Raw genomic sequence first — 25,746 nt, 5'->3', positions numbered from 1 at the left:
AATGAAAGGGCCAAGAGAAAGAATTGTCCTCTTGTTCCAATGCATCTCAAGGACTGCTGATCATCATTTCTGGCTACTTTCTTCCCTCTTTCTTCCAAGATATGGGTGGCATAGTGGGGCAGCTCTCGCAGAACCAGACACCTGGATTCAGTCCTGGCCTCTGGCGCTGTCTGCATGCAGCTTTCATGTTCTACTTGCCACCCCTGTGGGCTCCTTTCAGGTTCTCCATTTTCCTCCCACCCTTTTATGGTGTGTGGCTTAGTAGGTGAATTAGTCACTGTGAATTGTCCCTGGTGTATTGATGAGTACTGGAGGGAAATGAAGGCAATGTGGGAAGAGGGAATAAATGGGATTAAACGTGTGTAAGGAAATGGTTTATGGTAAGTACGGACCATGGGCCAAAGGGCCTATTTCCTGGCTGTATCTAACTCTGTTCTTCAAATCTATCTGATGACATGAAACCCCCACATATCATCAGACACAGAGAAAGAATATCAATGTTGCAATTTGATGACCTTTAGGAGGTCATTGATCTGAAACATTACCTGTTTTACTCTCTCCATTGAGTGCTTCCAACATTTTCTATTTTTAGTTTGACTTCCAACATCTGCAGGGTTTTTTTAATTTTTATCTTTCAATTGCTTTTGATGACTGCTGCTCAACTTTGATTAACCAAAATTATTCTGATGAGGCTCACGGCCACATTTTAGTTGCTCTTGAGCCCTCCCTGCACATGAGTTTCTATCCAAATAAATTCTCCATATGTGTTATCCATATCTGCACATTGGTGGGTACTATACAGCGCCTTCTCAAAGAACATGTATAAATAAGAACTTATTTAAAATGCGCCCAGTGATTAAAGAATAAGATGTTGCAATGTAATGCAAAGAAAATGCAGGTCTCATGAAATTTAAGATGAAGGAATAATTCTAGGAAGTTGAACTTTTCATTAATGGAAATATAAGACCCAATACCCTTTACAAAATTGAGATACCATAATAAAATAGTTGAGTTAAAGTGCTCAAACTAACTGGATAGAGGTCATTATTAACAAATAAGGTAATAGGAAGATACAGATAATATAAACTTGTGTCATCCAAGGAATGGTGGACTGGAGTTTTTGTAAAAATTTCACAACATTGATGGAAACATCCCTTAGAATAAATTAAACATTGAAACAAAATGGTTTTGGTAACATGAGGGGTAATTAGAGTAAACAGTGTGATATCACTTAAAAAATGAACATGTTTTTGACAAATGCCATTTATGTCCACGAAATGCATTTTTTTACTCTATGATTTGAAATTCTGTTTCCCCATGGATAAGTCTCGTATCTGACTGAAAATGTACGCACCACAAACAGAATTGTGAGTGACTTTTTCATCGGGTGAGGAAATTGTCTGAGTGGATGAGGCAGAGATAGCCAGCCATCAGTTTATCATGTCACTCCAACTGTTCCTGAAAGCTCCAGATTGGGGCTGCAAATTTTCCGTTTTTTTTTTACGCAGTGGTGTGATAGAAACCTGCCAGTGGCTTAACAATAGATCACACTGTAAACAGTGTGGTTGGAACTGTAAAATTACAGGAAGACACCTAATTGTTTGATGGATGAATAAAACGATGCCAATTTCATTTGGGCACAGGCATCTATGAATTACGTACCTAAAAACACTTTGGGGTCCATTCATGAATTATTATCAATATCTGAGGATTTAAGTGGTGCGGATGTTCTGGGGATTCCATGACTGTTGTCTGAGGGCCATTATTTGATTCATATTTACAATATACACAGATATCCTTGTTTAGAGTGATTAGATTAGTAGGGATAAAACATTTTTTTCTTTTTTGTTATTAAGATAAACAAGTAAAGGGGGGTGGGGTTTAACTACAGATTATGGATTATATCACAGAACAACACGATCAGAGAAGTATGGAATATCTTACATAATGGAATTTTATGTGAATTATTTGTCTAATTTTTGTATTCAATATGAATTTTGGACATAGATGAGTTATGATTTAATTCTTTAACTATTACAATTATAGAATTTGATGTCCTGAATGAAATAAGTTATGTAATAATTATGGTTATGCTTTTAATTTACAATTGATATGTGATATGTATATGATATGATTTGATTTATTATTAGTATCCCATGTGTAAAGAGTGTTTATTAAACTCAATAAAATATTTTAAAAAGAAAAGAAAAAAACTGGAAAGTTAGAAGCAATGGAGATCCAAAGAGACAAAAGTACATAGATCATTTAAATATTGTGAATCGTGATATGGATAATTTAAAAAAAACCCTTAATTTATTCCAATTCTTTATTTCTAGACGATTAGCCAAGAAGTTATGCTGTCAAAATGACCTTGGGGATAAGCTGTTGTAGTGTGGATTAAATCCAGGCTGCAGCTAGAGATATCAACAACAGCTTGCTCTCCAATGTTGCATAAAGATGAGGATTAGAGAGGAAGAGGAGGTGGTAGGTGGGTGGAAGCTGTTACAGATCTTTTGTTTTCATCGCCAACTGAATAATTTTCTTACCTTTTGCCAGAGAGCAACAGGAAAGCAAGCACACAGATTCATGCTAAATGCAAGGTGCCATTGATTTAACTTGTTGATTTGCAGGCACCGTGTGCCCATTGGGAGATGTTCTGAAACCATCAATTTTTATTTAGTTCATACATTATTACAGGCAGTGAACTTTATCCCGACTGCCCTAATGATGGTGCCTGGTTCATCTATATTTGGACCCCAACAGCATATGGATGTCACAGGCTATTGGTTAACTCTGATGTATAACATCAAACACATGGACAACACATTCAGTAAATGCCATATTACCACAGGAAAAGCAGAAGAGACTCAATACTTCCATCATTCTTGTGGCCAGTGGTTTGGACCCAGCTGACCTTAAGATGTGGAATCGTGTGAGATGGAAGACAAAGAGATCATTGATGTAATGTGAGGGCTTTTTCCAAAACATTTTACCTCCCTCAAAAATGATAGGTGGTGGAATTTCTGTACCAGAGCACTGGTGGCAGAAATCCTCCACATTCTCCCTCTGACCCAGTTAATGAGCTGATTCAAAGCTGGAAGATTCTGGCAAGGGTCATCTTTTAACATGCATGTTTACTCAACCTGGGGTGGGGAGAGTTAGCAACTCATTTTTGATTTAGTTTCTTTGAAATCAAATGTAACACATTAAAGTATCTGCAATTTTCACTGTAAATTGAAGTTTCCACTCCTCCCTCTGTTTTGATTGGGAAAACTCATTTGCTCTTGTACCCATTAGCAGAGTGCAAATTCAGGATTTATTGCACTGGTGTTTTTTTTAACCCCTAGCATAAAAACCAATTGCAATCAATGTGACTTTTTAGCTGGCTTTACTAACAGCACTTGATGGATTAAGTGATCAGATTGCTGGGATGAGCGGGGTAAAAGAAGGACTCACTAATAATTTGTTTTTGCATTGAGGAAAACAGCTGAGAAAGAAAATCTCTTTGGCATGACTACATTCAAATTTCATCTAACTCATTGCTGATCTCGTTTCTGAATTGCTGACAAAAAATAAAACAAGAATTGTATTTTATATTTGAATTCCCAAACGAGTACAAATAATAAGTGAACTTAGTAAATGGGACAAAATCTTATCCATCGTTGCTTTGGGAGAGATCCAATACTGTACCTGGTTTCTTTCCATGATAAATATTAAAAAATCAGTTCGACCCACTTAAAATTCCTATGTTTTATTCATTTAATACATTGCATTGTTTCAGATGAAGCATGGCACCAACTTTACAATTGGCCTTAATATCACAGAACAATTGGAGGTTAAACACTTTAACCTACGCTTTCAACCTTAATCAAGGAAGGTGCACATGAATGACTACCAGATAAGGCTTGGGACCTATATTCCATGGTGAAGCTGCCTTGCCTTCCTTTACACATGAAGAATTGTTGTGCAGTTCACCAAAAGTGCTGGAGAAATTTAGCAGGTCATGCGGTATCCATAGGAAGTAAAAGGTAGCTGATGTTTTGGGTACCTCTGAAGAAGGGCTCAGGCCTGAAATGTCCATCAAACTTAGGAGAGGAAATAAGTTCTTAATTCCATCGAGTCTACCCCACAATTCAATCTTGGGTGGATCCATTTTCCCACTCAGCCCCATTGCCTGGCCTTCTCCCCGTAATATGACTAATCAAGAACCTATCAATTGTTGTCTTAAATACACCCAGTGATTTGGCCTCCACATCTGCCTGTGGCAACATATTCCACATATTCATCACGGTCCAGCTAAAGGAATTCTTCCGCTGTTTATCTCTGTTTTAAGTGGCTGCCCTTCAATCCTGAAGTTGTGCCCTCTTATCCTAGGTTTTTCCACCAAGGGAAACAAACTCTCTACGTCTATGTCAACTGACTTGTACTTTCAGTGGATGCTGTGTGACCTGCTCAGTTGCTCCAGCACTATTTTTTATGTACTACACTAGACCCCAGCATCTGTAGGTTTTCTTGTTTAGCTCCATGAGGAAACTCAGTTGTCTCATCTCAAAGTACCTCTTCTATATACAGTAGTTTTTCAGGGAATAGCTAATGTGACCTTTTTTTTCATATATTAGTACTGCATATGTGTTAACGATCACTGCCCTGCAACAATACCAACCATCGCTCTGTCCAAGGACCAATCCCTGTTGATGACTCCAACTTCTTCTGGATCGTAGCATTTTCCCAAGCTTGCTGTTCAATTTTTCCTTTTTCTACTGAGGTTGATTACTTTAGTAAAAGTTAAGAATGCAATTTCAATTTATGATTTAAGGGAAAATTAGCAAAATATACTGGTTCTCATTGAATCTGGGAAGCTTTCAACATGTTTCATAAACACAGAAATATTCTAAAGTAGAGGAACTGCTTTGTATATTCAAATGTTGTAATCATTTTACACATAACTGAGATCAGTTTGTAAATTCCCACGAATCACTATTAGGCATGTTTATGTAGTGCTCCAATTACATTACTGTACAAATTTGGCACCATGGTTAGCAAAGCAGTTAGCACAAGACTATTACAATGCCTGGTTTTGAACTTGGCACTAACTGTAAAGAGTTTTCATGTTCTCCCCTTGCCTGTATGGGTTTTCTCTGCACACTCGTTTCCTCCCACATTCTAAAGATGTATGGGATTAGCTGAGTGATTGGCCACATGAGTGTATTTACATGGTGTGGGCTCATGGGCATAGCATTCAAATATAATTTATTGTCTACCTAATAATGTCATGACTATTTGTAAGGTCTCACCATATATATTTTCATCTACATTTTAGACATTGCTTATTTCCTTTGCACTTCTCCATCCAAAATCAAGCAAACAAATAATTTAGTGCACAGAAACTAGACTGCCCTTGTCTTGGTGCATATATGTGCTTCCAATGCTCAGCTTGATCCATCATCAAAGCTTGTGAATTAGGTGCAAAAATGTGCAGTGCCCACCAGGAAATGGATGAAAAGCTGACAACTGTTCTGATCACTGGAAAGGTTAATGAGCCTCAAGGGAATTTGGGAAAAATTAGGGGACCAATGGTTCCTTGTGTGTGGATTAACCCTGGGCAATCAATTTTTCTGATTAAGCCTCATACCACAGGCATCCCATGATGTTTCAGAGATCAAAGAGCAAGAGCTCCCTGCACAGAGATCCAACAGGAATGATTTTAAAAGGAGTATAAGGGAGCAATCATAAAAGTTCCTATTATTCCGAGTATTGAAACTGACAGGTGCTGGATGCAAAACACTCTTGTCAGAGGGGAGGCTTCAATTGTCAAACTAAAATATGGATCTCAAAAATGTAACAATAATCCATACCACCCAGATTAAATAGCAGTTTAATAGAAGCATTAAATAACTCCATGGATTGTTTTAATGCAGGCATTGATTAAAGCCCAGGCTATGTCCTGGCTAAGATCTGCTTTATAGCATGATAAAATGGACAAATGATTTTATATTTCACAAAATGTTGAGCTTAGAGCTAATTTTAGAGCTATACTTCCTGATATTTGAATTTCACTTTCTGAGACAACTCCAGAGCATCTTTTTTTTCTGGCTTTATGTAGGCAGAGTGATTGGTGCAGCCTCTCACGGCTTCAGCTCCCCAATAACTGCAATAGGAAATCAACAAAGAAAATGTTCTGCAGGAGGTGAGGCTTGGGTGAATCAGCCATGATCATATTAAATGGAAGGACAAGCTTGAGGGGCCAGGTATAAGGGAGTATACCTGGTTTTCTTTTCTTTTGCTCCTGTGGATGCTGCTTTACATGGCCCATTCATCAACCTGAGCTCTCTGTTTCTATGGAGCTCTGAGGAAGAATCCAAGGCTAAACATCACACTCATCCTTCACCATAAAAGTAAACTATCGACCATCTGAAGAAGTAATAAATTAATAACCACAGAAAGCTTGGCAGGAATTTTTTTTAAACTCATGAGAATCACTTTTTCATCCTTATATTATTCAGATGACATAAGGACTCACTGATAAAGTATCCAAGTAGAATAAAATTTTTTGCATTCATGTTAATGTAATCAAACTAAAAATGTACATGAAAAATAGATGATAAATTGACCATATTTTTTGTGAACCATTTATGGAAAAAATCTTCTCCAAATGCAATGTGCCCCAGAGATATGCATGTTTCTCAAAAATTTCCCCTTAATTGAAATTCAGCATCTGGTTCATTTTCTCTTTGACTATAGGACTGAATTTTCCAAGTGGTATTGAATGGTTAAAGTGATGAAGAGAGGAGCTGAATGGGGACAAGCTGGGAAGAGAATTTGGAAGAAGATGAGCGTTTGTTCCATTAGATGGGTTGCTTTTTCCTTGGATCAATGGCAATTTTGGTTCAGATGGGTTGAAGAAAACATTAACATGCTAAGTATTTCTTCATCTGATAGAATCATGTCATAACCAATATCTGCATGCAAAAACTTTGTCTTCAGCTCATAATATAAAAATAGCAGCAAACAAAAATCATTAACGAAAGGTAGAAGAAATAAAATTTTATTATAGCAACTCTATTAAACTTCTCATCCAACCACAACCACCTTGCTCAGAGGAGTATAAATCTTCCTTAGGAGATCTATTTACAAGATATTCATAAATTCATAAATTATTTTAGAAATTGTAGGAAAAATTTGGGCATGCTCTTTATGATCTTTTTATTTCAAGCATATACTTTGTTACAGTCAGTATACAGTTGCTTTATATTCATGAAGCCTTCGAACCAAGGCTCACTCTTCAAAGTGCCAACGTCTCTCCTGTTTCCCCTTTAAACATTTCAACCACAAAGTATTTGAGTGGCAGTTCTTGACGATGGCTTACTATTGAGTATACTACTTTTAACTGTGGTTCTTACCCAAAAAAAGCTTTGCAGTAACTGTATCAAAGTTCGGTGCCTCCCATAGCATGTATGCCTGCAGCCAGTCAACAGCATGAATCTGATACCAAACAGCTATGAGTTTGCTATCAACAAAATATATTATATGCTTAACCCTAATTTTCCAAAGATCTTTTATTCATAACCAGTAAAGTAATCTTCAACAATTGGCTGTTTCAAAGAAATTATATTCGGTAGAGTTAGGGCAAAGGGGATATCTTTATTAAAATTATCACTTGATCCTTTTAGGGATATAGATTGCAGACAATTCAGGAATGCTCTAAATCCTGCTTAATCTTCTACCTCATGTTTTGACCGATCAGGATCATGAAACAATAGCTGTTTATGCTGTGACTTTGTCTCCCTTAGTTCTTGTATTGCCTGCAGAATCAAGTCAACTTTCAGCAGACAGTCCTTGATGAATAGCTTCTTTTTTGGACCTTCAAGGTTAATGAAAAAGCTTTTTATGTTTGTGAGATTTCCTACTGGGCTTTGAGAAACATGTTTGTTTATTTAGTGTGAGAAAACCATGGGAGCCTTGGCTGTAAATCAGGTTTGAAATAAATATTTTCTGGTGTAGGTATACTTCAGAAACTCATTTCAATATTAAATTTGCCACTGTTCTAAATGTTCTTACCAAGGAAATATTCTCTCTTAATTTTGCAGTAGTGCTGCTTTATAAATTTAAAAAAACCTTTATAACAACTTCATAAAGGTTTTTTTAAATAAATTGAAACAAAGAAGTAAAAACCTCTAAAATTAAAATCAAAAGAGGATTAAAGTATCTGTTCATGAGCGCTTGGTATCAGGAATGAAGGGACAAACTTTGATATCACAGGTAATGTGTGCAGGATTTCTGTGAGTCATTAATCTTCGATTATTCATACCATGCAGTCACCGGGTGAATTTCACACCGCGTGTCAATCTAGTAAAATGAATGGAGTTCCATCATTTACAACTGTGCTTTTCATTGTTCGGAAGTTCCATTGGGCTAGTGTCATGAATGGCAAGCACCACAGTTTAAACCAGCTGCATTTTTGATTACACATTGTAATTGGTCTAAGTACTGGTGGGAGGCTCCATTTAAAGTCAACCTGAGAAACTGAGGGATCTGGGAAGTGAAACATGATAGATTGCAGATGCTGTGATTGAAGTAAACACAACAAAATGCTGGAGGAACTCAGCTGGTCTATTCAATATCTAAAGGAGACAAAGATATATTGCCGACGTTTCAGGCCTGAGCCCTTCTTCATGGAAAAATCAGAAAAGGCAGAAGAGGATATATCAGAAAGTCTCAGACTTCAAACAATAGAGGAGGAATCCAGACCAATAAAAGGTGTTAATTGAATATGATAAGGAACTAAGTGACAATTTATCATGACTACACAAAAGGAGATGGAAAGGAGAGATGACAGGGGAAGAAAGGGGTGTTTAATGAAAGCCAGAGAAGTCAATATTAATGCCATCCAGTTGGATGGTTCCCAGTTGGAAGATGAAGGGTTGTTCCTCCAATTTACGGGTGGTCTCAGTCTAGCAGTACATGAGACCATGGACAGACATGTCGGCAGGGAATGGGATAAAGAATTGAAATGGGTGGCCATTGGGAGATCCACGCTATTGTAGGAGACAGAGTGGAGGTGCTCAACAATGCCATCTTCCAGTCTGCGTCCAGTCTCTCCGACATAGAGGAGATCACAGCCAGAGCACTGGATGCAGTAGATGACACCTGCAGATTCACAAGTGAAATGTTGCTTCACTTGGAAGAACTGTTTAGGGCCCTGAATGATGCTGATGGAAGAGGTGTGGGCACGAGTATCTCCTGCAGCCACAGGGGTAGGTTCCAAGAGGACAATTGGTGGGGAGGAAGGAGTAGATGAGGGAATCACAGATGGAGTGGTCCCTCCAGAAGGCAGTAAGGGGAATATGTGTTTAGTGGTGGGATCACATAGTGGGGAAATGGTGGAGAAGAATGTGTTGGATGTAGAGGCTGGTGGAGTGGGAGTTGAGGACAAGGGGAAACTTATCCTTGTTGCATATGGGGGTGGAGGGGGCCAGGACAGATGTGCAGGTAATGGCGGATATGCGGTTGAGTGCCAAGTTGATGGTGGTTGCTTGAAGAAGGAAGACATCTCTAATGATCTAGCATGGAAGTGCTCATCCTGGTGCCGATGCTATGGAGATGGAAGGATTGAGATAATGGAATGAAATCCTTACAGGTACAGGGTGGGAAGAGATGTAGCTTGGATAGCTGTAGGAATTGGAGGGTTTATAGATGATGTCTGTTGAAAGTTTGTCTCCTGAGATGGAGACAGAGAGATTGAGGAAAGGGGGAGTGTTGCTAGAGATGGACCAAGTGAATTTAAGGTCGGGGTGGAAGTTGGAAGCAAAGTGGATGAAGTCAATGAGCTAATCATGGATACACAAGGAAGCACCAAAAGTAGCAGAGGAAGAGTTGAGGGGTGTTACCTGTGCTAGCTTGTGGCATGGATTGCTCCATGTAGCCAACAAAAAGGCCAGCATGACTCGGGCCCATGGGGGTACCCATGGCTACCCCTTTAATCTGAAGAAAGTGGGATGAGCCAGAGGAGAAATTATTGAGGGTGAGGAGAGGTTTTGCCAGCTGGAGGAGGGTGGTGGTGAAGGGGACTGGTTGGTTCTATTATCTTGAAAAAAAATAATGGCATTGATGCCTTCAGTATGAGGGCAGGGCTAGATTAAGGTTGTGCAGGGTCTGTAGTATATAGCATAAAGGGGCCCTAAATTAAAAAAAATACACATAAATATTAAAACATCTGGTAGTTGAAAAGAGAGAACGAAAGGGGCAGGTAGGACACCAAATGCCAGGGGAAGCTAAATTCAGAGGAGAGAGATGAATTCAAACATAAGTCATTGAAAAATGCAACCTCATGCATTTTATGAATGGGTACAAACTTACGCAGATGAAGCAGTTTTCAAGGGGAATCGGTGGCTGGGAAAAAAGGAGAGATGGCTGGGAACTGTGAAGGACAAAGAGTTTCTTCCTGAATATCTGGTGGTGGGCAACAGAAACCCCAGCAAAGGGAGCTTGTCAGATATTCTGCAAGTGGCTGGAGACCTGCCTGGCCATCAGTACCAGCACCCGTCCCTGTATTATCATGCAGACCCTCTGCTCTTGGGCTTGAATAAAAAGAGAGACAGTTGCCTGAAAGACGGTGTCTACTTGGAGCATTGCATCAAGAGCCCCAAGGACAGCATCAATGGGGATTTCCCCGGTAAGTGAACGTAATGGACGTGGTGCTGCATCAACAGCAAAGAGTATCTTTAGCTTGATAATTTTGTTTGAAATATCACGACCTGTTCTTAAAATTAGCTGCTACATTTTATATACGTATGTAGTGCTATCAATTAGACCCAATAGGCCAGAAGTCAAGATTAATAGGCTTTAATCACTATAAACTTACAGGCATATCTTACATGCTTTTGGCCCTGTTGTGGCTTTTAGTTTTACATTGAGGTCAAGTGGTGATCTATTGGTCAGAGGCACACAGAAGTAAGGTGCAGGTGTCATCGAGTCCACGCTGCTGAAGATCCAGCTGCGCTGGGTGGGTCACGTCTCCAGAATGGAGGACCATCGCCTTCCCAAGATCGTGTTATATGGCGAGCTCTCCACTGGCCACCGTGACAGAGGTGCACCAAAGAAAAGGTACAAGGACTGCCTAAAGAAATCTCTTGGTGCCTGCCACATTGACCACCGCCAGTGGGCTGATATCGCCTCAAACCGTGCATCTTGGCGCCTCACAGTTCAGCAGGCAGCAACCTCCTTTGAAGAAGACCGCAGAGCCCACCTCACTGACAAAAGGCAAAGGAGGAAAAACCCAACACCCAACCCTAACCAACCAATTTTCCCCTGCAACTTCTGCAACCGTGTCTGCCTGTCCCGCATCGGACTTGTCAGCCACAAACGAGCCTGCAGCTGACGTGGACATTTACCCCCTCCATAAATCTTCGTCCGCGAAGCCAAGCCAAAGAAAAAGAATTGTGGTGGATCGCTGGAATTGTGCAGATTAGATCTTCACAAACATCCTCAGGAGAAAGGGGAATTCCAGATGATACCCTCACTTCAAACATTATTGTTCATTATGACTGAAGTAACGATCAGCCTCCTTTACAAAATTCTCCATGGTTAATGCTAGCAGATTTATAGTGCACAATCCAATTTGCATCACATAATGTCATGCACTATTTTGAATGCTTTGATCATAGAAGTAAAAAATGTGCTGCTCTGAAGATGGTTTAAAATGCTTTGTTCACAGTTAATGGGGTCTAATCAAGGGACACTGATTGTCTCTGTATCAGCCAAAAGGGAACCGCTGTTGATGAAGCTGGTGAGGGAGCTGGACAAGAGACAGAAGGAAGCACACATTAGATATAGGAAACAGGAAATAAGAAGAGCTCATGAGAAGTATATGATAGCCAGGAAGGAGCTTAAGAAAGGACTTGGGAGAGCTGGAAGGGGGTATGAGAAGGTCTTGGCATGTAGAATTAAGGAGAACCCCAAGGTATTCTATGCATATGTGAAGAACCAAAGGATGATGAGAATTAAAGAGGGGCTGCTAAAGGATAAAGGAAGCAATATGTGCCTGGAGGTGGAGGAGATTGGGGAGGTCCTAAATGAATACTTTGCTTCAGAATTCACAAGTGAGAAGAACCTTGATCAGGGCAAGGACATAATAAAACAGGCTCGTGAGCTGGACAATGTGGAGATTAAGAAAGAAGGTGTTGGATCTTAAAAATATCAAGATTGATAAGTCCCTGGGAAGGATGTGATATACCTAAGTTGCTGTGGGAAGTGACGGAAGAGATAACTGAAAGAGTAACTATGATCTTTGAATCCTCTTTGGCCGCAAGGGAGATGCTGGAGGATTCGAGAATAGCAAATGTAGTCCCCTTGTTTTAAAAAGGTAACAGGGAGAATCCTAGAATTATAGACCGGTGAGTCTTACATCAGTGATGTGAAAACTATTGGAGAGGATGCTTAAGGATAGGAGCTATGAGCATTTGGAGAAGTACAGTTTGCTCAAGGAGAGTCAGCAAGGCTTTATGAAGGGAAGGTCATGCCTCATGAGTCTAATTGAGTTTTTTGAAGAGGTAACAAAGGGCAATAGATGTGGTCTATGTGGATTTCAGCAAAGCATTTTACAAGGTCCGCCATGAGATACATAGGATCCTTAGCTGTGTGGATTTTCTCAGGGCAGGATCAATGAACTCCAGAATGAAGGGAGGGACAATTAGGGGATACATCAGGGGTAAATGTTTTTATGCAGAGAGTTGTGGGTACCTGGAATGCCTTGTCAGAGATGGTAATGGAGGATGAAACATTAGTTGCATTTGAGAAACTCTTAATCAGGCACATGGATGGAAAAAAGAGGGTTGTGGGGTAGAGGGTTTAATTTTTTTTAAGGAATATATGGATTGGCACAATATCGAGGGCCGAAGTGCCTATACTGTGCTGCAGTGATCTATGTTCTAGGAGCTTTTTAGTTATTGTCTGCAATTTAAAAAAAAAATTCCCAATCCTCCATCTTCACACTAATTTTTATTTCCTTGTATGCCCTCTCTTTTTCTTTTATATTTGCTTAGACTTCCTTTGTCAGCCACAGTTGTGTCATTTTTTTCCATTTGGATGTTTCCTCTTTTTTGGTATGTATTTATCCTGCATCTTCCTCATTTCTTGCAAAAACTCAATCGACTGCTGCTCTGCCACCTTCCCTGCTGGTGTCCCCTTCGAATCTACTTTGGCCAGTGAGAGAGAAACTCCACTGAAAGACCGCTCATTTGACTTCAGTTTCTCCTTGTTAAATCTCAAAATGAACTCATTCATATTGTGATCGCTGCTCCCTATTGGTTCCTTTATTCTAAGCTTTCTAATCATCTCTGGTTAATTACACAACACCCAATCAGTACAGCCAATCCCCGAGTGGGCTCATCAACAAGCTGCACTAAAAATCTATCTCACAGACATTCTAAAAATGATCTCTCTTGTGATCCAGTCCCAACCTGGTTTTCCAAATCTATTTGCTTTTTAAAATCCCCCATGACTACCATAACATTGTCCACCTGACACAACTTTTCTATTGCTGTTGTAATTTGTAGACATCCAGTCTACTGTTTAGAGGTCTGCCAACGGTGTCTTTTTTTTACCCTTTCCATTTCTTACTGAACTATGTCACCTCTCCCACTGCTTTTTTAGCCACTCCTCCTTTCATTCACAGTCTCGTTCACATTACCAGTGTGACTTGAAAGGAAACTGAGCTTGGGGGAACCTATGTATATTTTGTAGAAATTTAATTGGTCTGAGCCAGCATCTGGTGGATCTGCTTCTTTAAAATATGAAGCAAAGGTGTTTTCAGTTTACTTCCTGTTACTAAAGCAAACAACACAAATAGAAGCAACAGAACATCCTTTATTGAAGGTCAATTTCCAATTAATGAGTGCTTGTTACATCAAAATCAAGTTTATGTCATCTGACTGTACATGTACAACCCAATGAAATAGTGCTTCTCCAGACCATGGTGTATACACACACACACACACACACACACACACACACACGGTACTTAATAATCACATATACAGTATACATAAAGATATAATTTTAAATAAATATAAATATTTTGGGGTTGTTAGCTTAGTTACAGGATATTGTTCATTAATCTCATTCATTGGATCCTATTTAAGTAATGCTCCTGGTAAATGTCATCAGTAGAGGAAAAGGAGACCCCATTGATCTTCTCGGTTATTTTGTGGATCCTCTGATGCTTTGCAGCTAGCGTACCATGTAATGATGCAGTCAGACAAGACACTCTTAGTTGTGTTCCCATAAAAGGTTGTCAAGATGGGGGCAGGAACCCTTGCCCTCCTCAGGAGGTGTACCTGGCTAATGAGGAGGTCATCCCTTATATGCACACCAAGGAACTTTGTGCTCTCCACTCTCTCCACACCAAAACCATCGAGGTATATTAAAGAATGGTTGGCCTTATTTCTCCTGAATAATCACAAAAATGATATAACTATTAAAATACATGCACATTAACTTTCACCACTCTTGAAAGTGAACCAAAAACATTTTACAGCTGAGAAATGCTTTTCCAAATCTATTTTCTGTTGTGGGAAGAATACCTGGTACTTTCTAGGCACATAAATGGGCCACTTTATTGATTTGTATATTGATTTGTTACTTTGTATAAATACCTTTTTATTTTTCAGCTTTAGAGTCATTGCTAAAAACCATTAGAAATGATTCAGGATTATTTTTCTTTGTTGTCATGTAATAAAACAGAAAATGTGATATTATATAAAATTTCCTTTAATGCAAAGATTCACTATCAGCAGAAATTGCCCCGTTCCCCATACAACCAGAAAAAGAGAAGCAACAGGGAGTCCACCCCCAGAGCCACTGAATGTCCATGCTTCTCCTCCAGTGCTCCCGTAGCCTCCGCAGCCGCACAGCTTTCATTCTAAATCATCAGCTTCCTGAGTTCCAGTTGCACACCTCTGTCACAACCAGTAAGCATCTGGCACCTTCTTGGATCTCAGTTCCGATACCTGGTACCCCTTCAGCCGTACCCGAGCCAGTCTCTAGCAGGCCGTAGCCTGGTGCGAGACTTTTGACTGCAGTTGCCAGCAGTCCGCGGCCTGTGAGTTCTTCAGCCTTGGGGCCCCTCACTGATCTCCCGCCATGGTCACCATCTTGTGGGTCATCTCCTCTGCTTCTCCTTTCTCAAATGGGGTGGGAGGTGATCTCCACATTTTCTGGTGCCCTGTACTAGACCTCTGCTTCCCTGGAGTCTGCAACCCCTCCTGGCCACTGCTGATCATGGGTGCCGTATCTTGGGCCAGACCCAGCGGTCAGAAGATTTAAAATAAACCACTGTCGGCTCCTTTAACAGGTCATTTAAAGACTGTATGGAGCCATCGGCAGACAGACTAAACGATTGGACCCCATGGGGAGTGCTGTGACTTTTCTCCCTGCTCTCTGCGGGTTCGCACCAGCGGCAGAGCTGCTGTTACAGCAGCTTTCGTCAGCGGTGTCTTTTATTTTGGCAACCAGAGATGATCTTCAAATGTGATTCATAGGGTTGGTATCAAAGATGACAGGAGTTTCTTCCGTTCTGGCACCCATTATCCTTCAACCCTGCCATCACCTACAATTTTAAAGGTCTTTGCAGAGAGAAAAATAGGATCTATGTAATGTCACTGAAGAAATATTGTCAGTATTGAACTTCAACTGAATCTTGTAAGATTCAATGCCATTGTGAAAGAAATTAATTTTAGACAGCAGAATAAAGTGGAAGATAATCATCAGTAGTGGGGTCTAATATTCTACATTCATTCCAATTTATTTCATGCTTTTTTTTAACCTTGTTCTCCATCTTTCATCTATATAAATGGGTACAAATTTGATTAACATAAAAAAGGAAAATGAAAAATTATGCTAAATACAGTTATTTTCTACATTTTTCAAATGAGAAAAAATAATTCTCTGAATCTCATCAAGAACATAGTCAAATTTTAAATCTTAAACTAATAAGATAAATGTAAGAATATTCAAAGTGTAGGGCTATCATTGTTCTGTTCCATTAGAATGCATGTATTTAGGAATAGTAAACATGCACCCTGCCCTCTGCCTGCTCCGAAATGATAAAGAAAAACATAACTAATCTGATACAATCAGATCAGCTACCTGCTGTAACCTTGCTTATCAAGAAACTGTGTGTCAAAAATGAATGCCAATCATTCTTAGACTTTCATCTCAAGCTGCATGCCATACCCTCCAAACAGAACATGCATCTGCATTTCATTAAATTTGTTCCTTACATTCCATAGAAGGCTTATTTGGATCACACATCCAAACCTGCCTCCTTCTCTGATGTTGTACACACAGTTTCTTTACACTCTCCTGACTAAACTGCTTGAATGTTTTTCATTTTCCTTTAATATGCAGTTCCTGATTATTATTATCCTCTTAATAACAGAATAAAACACTGAAAGTATTCAGTCGGCGAGGCAACATCTGTGAAGAAAGAGAAAAATGGAACTCGTGCTTTGGGTTGTTAATCCCTTGCTATAAATTAGAATGGATACATGTGTCAAGCGCCGAACAAGGGAGCAGTGGCATTAAGAACAGAAAGGAGCATTTATGATTCAAGAACATAATTACTTTTATACTCCATTTATCTCATCAAAAGGTTAGATTTTTGGCAGGATGTGCATGTGCATTGGAAGTCTGCTTAATATTAATGTATCCAAGGCAACACTAATTATTTAAAAAATTATAAATACTTATGGGGGAGAATACAAACTAATACTGTGAATTGTAGAATCACATCAAACATTTGGTTCAAATACATAATATATTGTACATTTTAAATAAATCACAAGGATAATGAGGTTTCAGTTTTTATTTGTCTGCTCATTCACTAATCTTGACGATGGGTAATATCCCATCTCGTTTACTGGGTGCATGCAATAATGTTTTGTGTTCGATTAAACTCAATAATCATAATTCAAACATTATGACTGACTCTACAGGAATGAAGTTAGCACTTGAGAAGTGTGGCTGAAGGAGACATGATTTACTACATCTAAATGATTAATCCCATGTATTTAAGAATGTAATTGACATCTCACTTTGAGTTGGCAATATTTAAACATTGGGATAATATATTTCAAAAATTCAATTTTGATGAAATGATAAAGGATCCAGAAAGTGTATATTGGGATAAGTTGTTTTCTAGCAAGTAAGTGTTCAGTAAATGGAAGACCTTCAAAGGCAAAATTCTGAGAGTACAAAGTTTGTATGTTCCTGCCAAGATAGGCAACAAGGAACAAATTAGGTACTTGTGGCATATACAAATGCAAGTAAAAACTTAATAAAGATATCTAGAGGGCTTAAAGAAGAAATGAGGTTGCCTTGGCTGACAATGTGAAGGAAAATGTTAAGAGCTAAAGGACAAAGTTAGTCCCCTTGAAGATCAGAATGGTCGTCTATGTATGGAGACAGAAGAGATGGGAGATGTCTTGAATGGGCTTTTTGCAGCAGTATTTACTCAGGAAACTGGCAGAGTCGAGGGAAGTAAGGAAAACAAGCTGGTGAGATCATAGAACCTATACATATTAGAGGAGGAGGTACAGGCTGACATAAAGCAATAAGGATGGATAAATCACCAAGGCCTGACAAGATATTTCTCAGAACTTGAGGGAGGGTATTGTAGAAATTACAGGGGCCCTGGAAGAAATATTTAAAATGTTAGGCACAAATGAGGTGCTAGAGGATTGAAGGGTAGTGCATGTTGTTCCATTGTTTAAAAAGGCTCCAAAAGTAACCCAGGAAATTATAGCCTGATGCCAGAAGTAGGTAAAGTATTGAAACGTGTCCATAGAAATTGGATGTGTAAACATTTGGATAGCCTGGGACTGATCACAGATAGTCAACATGGCTTTGTCAGTGGTAGGTAATCAATCTTTTACAGTTTTTCGGGGAGGTCCAGCCCTGTAACACCTGGATAGCAAAGATGCATTCATCAGGATGCTCTTTATTGACTTTTCTCTCTTTGGCTTGGCTTTGCGGACGAAGATTTATGGAGGGATAAATGTCCACATCAGCTGCAGGCTCGTTTGTGGCTGACAAGTCCGATGTGGGTCAGGCAGACACGGTTGCAGCGGTTGCAGGGGAAAATTGGTTGGTTGGGGTTGGGTGTTGGGTTTTTCCTCCTTTGTCTTTTGTCAGTGAGGTGGGCTCTGCGGTCTTCTTCAAAGGAGGTTGCTGCCCGCCGAACTGTGAGGCGCCAAGATGACTACAGTTTGGTATTTAACACTATCATTCCCTCAAAACTGATCAGCAAACTCCAAGACCTGAGACTCAACACCCACTGTGTAATTGGATCATGGATTTCCTCACCTCCAGCCCACAATCTCCTCCACAAACTCCATCAGTACTGGAACACCATGGGGCTGCATTCTTAGCCCCCTGCTCTACTCACTTGACACCTACAATTATGTGGCTTGGTTCGACAATAACACCATCTACAAATTTGCCAATGGTAGTGGGTTGTATAAAGAAAGGTGATGAGTCAGCATACAGGATGGAGATTGAAAACTTGGCTGAATGGTTCACCAGCAACAACCTTGCACAAATGTCACCAAAACCAAGAAGATGACTGTTGACTTCAGGAAAAGAAAACCAGAGGTATACGATCCAATGATCATTGGGGGATCAGAGGTGGAGAGAGTGAGCAAATTTAAGTTCTTGGGAGTCACTGCCTTGGAGGATCTTTCCTGGACGCAACACACTCATGGCATCGTGGAGAGGAGTCATGTGATGGAGTAATGGCTGGTCGGGAAGAACCAACCCTCTCCAGAGAAAAGAATAAAAGTTGGGGAAAAAAGCAAAGTTCAACAAACAAACAGAAAAAGAGGATAAAGTAACAAAGAAGAACCAGGAGATAGTGCCAAAAAGAGAAAAATCCAGAACGACAGATAAAGAAGAAGAAAGAAAAACACCAGTAAAGAAAGAAGACGGCCTTACCTGTGCACGGGAGCAGGGAGCTCCTGTGAAGAGGATCGTCTGACCCCCAAAGCTGGAGGGTGCCCAGCAGAGTGGCAACCTCCTTTGTGGCAGACTACAAAAATGGCTCTCGGAGCCTGTCAAAGATGTGCAGTGCACACAGAAAAGAAAACGCCGACGGGAGGGGGGCCCAGGGTGGGACACCCAGCAACGAGGCGCCCAGCTGAGGGACGCCCAGTGACAGGAGGAGCAGAAAAGGGGAAACCAGCAATAGGATGCCCAGCAACGGGATGTCCTGCAGCAGGGGGCCCGACAACGGGACAGGAGTGGCTCACCTGAAAAAGCTGAAGAGGAAACAGTGAGAAAAGAATAGACAAAAAGAGAGGGAGAAGATACAGAAAAAGAAAAGGAAGAAAACCAAGATCTACACGGGAAAGAAGAAGGTAAAAGAGATAGGCAAACTATAGATAAAGACTTTTTTGAAGACCACATGAGGTCATTAAAAGAGATGTTAAAACTTGAATTTAATACAATTAAAAGGAAAATGGAAAAAGCAGAAAGATAAAATGCAGAGTGCAGATTTGGGCATTGCAGAAATAGGAAAAAGGGTAGAAATTATGGAAGAATGAGAGACAGTTGTAGAAATGGAAATAAATGAACTAAGAGGAAAATTGAAAGAAAGAGACAGAGAAATCAAGGAGAGACAAGATTTGTTATCCCAGAAAATTCACATTTTGGAAAACTACAGTAGACGCACTAATATAAAAATAGTGGGCGTGAGAGAAGGCGAAGAAGGGACAATCATGAAGGAATTTATAAAAAGATGGATCCCAAAGGTTTTGGGAGTGACAGATCTACAAGAAGGAATAGAAATAGAAAGAACACTGGCACTGAAGCCACAACCGGACCAAAAGCTGAGATCCATTTTAATAAAACTTTTAAGATACACAACAAGAGAGGACCTATTGGAGTGGGCAAAGAACAAAGTAAAAGAAAATAAACAGCCATTGGAATATAAGGGATAAAAAATTTTTTTTTACCCGGACATTAGTTTTGAACTTTTGAAGGAGTTTAATATGGTGAAAACGACATTGTGCTGCAATTTTGTGCTGCGAGACCCAGCAGTACTTAAGGTATTCATCCCTGGGGAAACAAAATAGATTGTTCTCAGATCCAAAGGAAGCCCAAGGATTTGCAGAATGTTTGCAGGACAGGAAACGAGATGAGGAGGAGTAATAAAAAAAAGACTGACAAGAAAATGTATAAAAATAAGTAGTAAAATAAAAAAAGAGACAATGTAAATACAGAGGTTTAAAGTTGAAAAAGAGAAGGGAAAGGGAGGAAAAAAGAGAGCTTTGTTATATGTAGAGAAAATTAATAGTGATTCTCTGGGGGGACTCTGGGGAGGGGGGAAACCGTCACTGCGAAATTGGTTGACACTTGCGAGTATTATCACAAACCAAATGGAAAGGGGAGTTGTAGTTGTCCGGCAAGCAACTAAAGGCAACCCAAAACGGGGAAGGACCCATTAACACCAGCATCGTACAGACCAATATCCTTACTAAATGCAGATTATAAGATAATAGCAAACAGGTTGACTGACTGTGTACCAAAATTAGTAAAGCAGGACCAAACTGGATTTGTCAAGAAAAGACAAGCAGCAGCCAATGTTTGTAAATTTATTAATTCATGCAGCTCAAAGGAATAATAGGTCAATGTTGGCGGTTACATTAGACGCAGAAAAAGCTTTTGACAGGGTAGAGTGGAACTACTTGTTCAAAGTGTTACAGAAAATCAAACTTCTGTAAAAATATATTAATTGGATCAGGGCATTATATAACGGGCCATTGGCAAAAGTAGTGGTAAATGGATATGTATCGAACCATTTTAAACTAAACAGATCAACTAGGCAGGGATGCCCATTGTCCCCCTCATTGTTCACCTTGGCAATAGAACTATTGGCGGAACTGATAAGAAAGGAAAATAAAATAAAAGGGAAAAAAATAAAGGAGATTGAATATAAAATTAGCCTATTCGCAGATGAAATCATAGTATATTTAACAGAACCAGAGAGATCAATAAAAGAGCTGTACAAGAAATTGTACAAGATTAACACAAATAAAAGTGATGCCAATGAGTAATATGGATTATACAGAACTCAAAAAAGAATCTCCATTTAAATGGCAATCACAAGCGATATGATACCTTGGTATCAGGATAGACAATAACCTAAATCATTTGTACAAATTAAATTATTAGCCATTAATAAGGAAAATACAAGAAGACTTGGAAAATTGGAAAGAATTGCCGCTAACATTGATAGGAAGGGTGAACTGCATTAAAATTAACGTATTCCCACTGATACAATACTTATTTCAAGCATTACCAATCCCTTTGACAGAGAAATTCTTTGTAGGACTAAGGAGAATAATAAGGAAGTTCTTATGGAAGGGAAAAAAATCGAGAGTAGTGCTGGACAAATTAACAGAGAAATACAAACAAGGTGGGTTACAGTTACCAAACTTCAAAAACTACTACAGCACTGTACAACTAAGGTATTTATCAGATTTCTACCAGATGGGAGAAAAACCAGATTGGACTAGGATAGAACTAGACAAAATAGGAGAAAAGGTATCAGTGTATATACTTTATAAATGGGATGAAAAGCTGGTGCAATACAACAATTCACCAGTACTCCATCAGATAATTAAAATATGGAAGAGGGTACACGTAAAAAGAAAAAAGATAAACTACCAAATGCCAAAAATGCTATTGACACAAAATCCACTAATCCCTTTTACAATAGATAACTTATTTTTTAGAGAATGGGAGAGAAAAGGAATCAAGAGAATAGAAAATTGCTTTTTGGGAAATAATTTATTAACATTTGAACAAATGAAGGACAAATACGGAACAATACATGGTACAATGTTTGCATATCATTTGTTGAAAGCTTATTCAAAGGACAAATTGGGAAGCAGTTTGAGACTACCAGAAGGAAGCAGCTATGAATATATAATTACAGATACAATGATAATTAAAACATTTATAACAAACATGTACATAAACTGCAATGTAAAGAAGATGATGAAACAATGTATAAACCTAAGGAAAGCTGGGAAAAAGATTTAAACATAAAGATATAGAAGGAAACATGGGAAGAGCCATGTACAGGAACTATGAAGAGCACAATAAATACAAGACTACGCATGATACAATATAATTAGTTACACAGACTATATATCACCCCTCAGAAATTAAAAGAGTGGGAACCAACAAGGTCAGATAGATGCTTTCACTGTAAACAAGAAAAAAGAACAACAATGCACGCAATTTGGGCATGTACAAAAGTGAATACTTTCTGGGAAGAATTAAATCAGATATTAAGCAAAATCACAAAGAATAACATACCAAAAAAAACCAGAAATTTTTCTTTTAAATAATATAAGAGGTAAAGAATTAGGTTTCACATTAGATAGATCCCAAAAAAAGATTCATTATGACAGCCCTAGCAGTAGCAAAGAAATGTATAATGACAACCTGGAAAATGGAAGAGAACCTAAAAATATAACAATGGTACATGAAAATGAATGTGTATTCCATTGGAAAAAAATACATATAATTTAAAAGACAAATATACATTGTTCGAACAAATTTTGGAACCATATATGAAATATGACAGAAAATGCCGACTTTGGACCTCCATCTCCTAAAGTGATAAGAAGATAAACATGATTAGACTCAAATATGCAAAAGTAGACGACACAACTTTTCTTTGTTTTTTTCTGTGTGGATGTTGTTTTTTTTGTATTTTGTATGTTTAATATTTATGGGTTGTAGAGGGGAAAAAAAAAGGAAAAAATGTCACTGTGTATATTTAATGAAGAACACTTGTACATATTGTTGTTGATACGGTTCATTGTGCAATAAATAAGAAGTTACCAAAAAAAACTCATGGCATCATGAAGAAAGCATATCAATGTCTCTACTTCCTCAGGAGTTTGCAGAAGTTTGATATGACACCAGAAACACTGGCAAATTTCTGCAGATGTGTGGTGAAAAGCGTGCTGACAGGCTGCATGACAGTCTGGTATGGAAACACCATTACCCCTGAGTGTAAATCCCCGCAAAAGGTAATGGAAACTTCTTAGGACATCATAGGCAAAACCCTCCTCACTATTAAGAACATCTGATAGATAATGTGGCAAATTAGATCAGCAAGTCTGTGGATGAAGGGGCGTGGCGAGATGGCGTAGAGTCTAGACGTGTAATCTCGACCTCTCTGACCAGACTTTTAAGTACCCAGTTTTTAACCCTTTGTTTTCAAGTTTAAACTTTTTAAATTTTACTTTAAAATATTGAGGAACTACTATGGACATTAATGGTAAAAAGATTAAACCTCAAGTGCAGAAAAAGTTGCATTTTCGAAGTGCTGAAGATTTGGGGCCTAAACAACTTGATACAGCTTCAGGTTTAACTTCTTCAGTGGCATAAAGGTTATAAGTCTACTTTTCACTACCCGGCAGTGTTGAAGGTGTTTTATGGAGATCATCAATTTCGGTTTTTTGAGAATGATCGTGAAGCAATGATTTTTGCTGATTCATTGCCAGACATAAGAGGACAAAGACGTAGTCCACCATTGTCTCCTAAAGAAAAATCTGCTTGTTTTGGCATAAATGGGAATGGAAAGAGTCCAACTTTTTCTGAAATGGGATCTCCGAGACTGGAATCTCTTGGATGAATAGAAGAATTTTCTTACTCTTATTCTACTTTTTTGTTATTATGATATTTTGATGTTATTCATTGTTTGGCTGGGGTGGGAGAGATTTGCTCTAAGTTCTTGACTAGTCATCAGCCACTGGTGGGTGACCCACACCCAATTTTTGTTTAGGGATTTTGGGGGGGGGGGGGAGTATTTAAAATTTTTTTTTAATTTTCATTTTAGTTAGCTTTTAATTTGTGATTTTTTTTCTCCTACTGGAGGGCCTATATACGTTGATTTGAGTTTTCATATAAAGATATTATTGGTATTTAGTAACAATAGTAGATATGTCAAAGTTGAAATTTGCTACTTTTAATGTTCAAGATTTAAACAGTCCGATCAAGCGTAAGCGAGTCTTGGCGTATATTAAGAAAATGAAAATTGATGTTGCTTTTTTACAAGAAACACATTTGAATCTGAAGGAAAGTATGAAATTAAAGAGGGACTGGGTTGGGCATGTATATTCTTCTTCATTTAATTCTAGGGCTAAAGGCGTAGCAATTTTGATACATAAAAATTTATCTTTTGAATCACAATCAATGGCGTCCCTAACATCGAAGTACTCGAGATGGCAGAGGCCGACAGCATCGAATCCACGCTGTTGAAGATCCAACTGCGCTGGGTAGGTCACGTCTCCAGAATGGAGGATCATCGCCTCCCCAAGATCATGTTATATGGCGAGCTCTCCACTGGCCATCGTGTCAGAGGTGCACCAAAGAAGAGGTACAAGGACTGTCTAAAGAAATCTCTTGGTGCCTGCCACATTGACCACCGTCAGTGGGCTCATATCACCTCAAACCGTGCATCTTGGCGCCTCACAGTTCGGCGGGCAGCAACCTCCTTTGAAGAAGTCCGCAGAGCCCACCTCACTGACAAAAGACAAAGGAGGAAAAACCCAACACCCAACCCCAACCAACCAATTTTCCCCTGCAACCGCTGCAACCGTGTCTACCTGTCCCGCATCGGACTTGTCAGCCACAAATGAGCCTGCAGCTGACGTGGACATTTACTCCTCCATAAATCTTGTCCGTGAAGCCAAGCCAAAGATTCTTAAATTGAATTGTAAGATTTTTAGTGAATTTTAGACTTTAGTTAATATTTATGCCCCAAATGTAGAGGATGAAATATTTATTTCAGATGCATTTTTATATTTGGGTCAGGCTAATGATAATATTTTGTTGGTGGTGATTTTAATTGTGTTTTGGAACCTTTATTGGATAAAGCTCCAAAGAAAGATAAGAAATCTAAGATGGCAGTTCAGGTTCAAGCATTGATGAAAGATCTTAATTTAGTAGATATTTGGAGACGTCTTAATCCAACAGAGAAAGATTTCTCCTTTTATTCATTTAGACATGAATAGTTTTCAAGGATTGACTTTTTTTTAGTATCAGCACATTTACAAGGGAAGATACAACAAGCGGAATATAAAAGTAGGGTGATTTCAGATCGTTCTTTGTTATATTTTACATATGCAACTTCTGAGAAAATTCAAGTGGCCTTTCGTTGGAGGTTTAATACTATGTTGTTAAAAAATATGGAATTTATTGATTTTTTGAAAAAACAAATTAATTTTTTTTGAAAGAATATTCTAATTCTGTTCAAAGTAAGTTTGTATTATGGGATTCTATGAAAGCTTATTTGAGAGGACAAATAATTAGTTATACTTCTAAAATGAAAAAGAATTGATTAAATCAGTCTTGACTTAGAAAAAACAGATTGCTGAGTTAGAAAAGGAATTTCAGAAAGATGCTACTGAAGATCAGAAAATAGAATTATCTAGGTTGAAATTGGAATATAATACTTTGCAATCTTATCAATTTAAATGTGTGATTAATAGGACTAAACAACGGTATTATGAATGGGGAGAGAAAGCACATAAGGTATTGACATAGCAATTAAAGAAAGAACAGGTTTCAAGGACTATTAATGCTGTTAGACGGAATTCTCTTATTACTTATAAACCACGTGAGATTAATGATGAATTTTGTTCATTTTATAAAAAGTTATATACATCTGAA

General features: G+C 38.7%; 1 long non-coding RNA gene across 3 annotated transcripts in view; it reads left to right on the top strand.

Moving 5' to 3' along the window:
* The window catches only part of LOC138739331 (uncharacterized), a 334,221-nt gene that overhangs the window by 265,593 nt on the left and 42,882 nt on the right, over positions 1-25,746 (top strand). Inside the window, exon 8 of one of the 3 annotated variants that reach the window (XR_011342174.1) lies at positions 16,436-16,831. The exons of the other annotated variants lie outside the window; for them this stretch is intronic. This is a non-coding gene — a long non-coding RNA (uncharacterized lncRNA). Of the gene's footprint in view, positions 1-16,435; positions 16,832-25,746 lie in introns of those variants that run through there. 3 annotated transcript variants of the gene reach the window in all.

The sequence above is a fragment of the Narcine bancroftii genome, chromosome 7 (assembly GCF_036971445.1).
Source record: "Narcine bancroftii isolate sNarBan1 chromosome 7, sNarBan1.hap1, whole genome shotgun sequence".
In the NCBI taxonomy this organism is placed as follows: domain Eukaryota; kingdom Metazoa; phylum Chordata; class Chondrichthyes; order Torpediniformes; family Narcinidae; genus Narcine; species Narcine bancroftii.
This window is presented reverse-complemented; position numbering and strand designations above follow the sequence as displayed.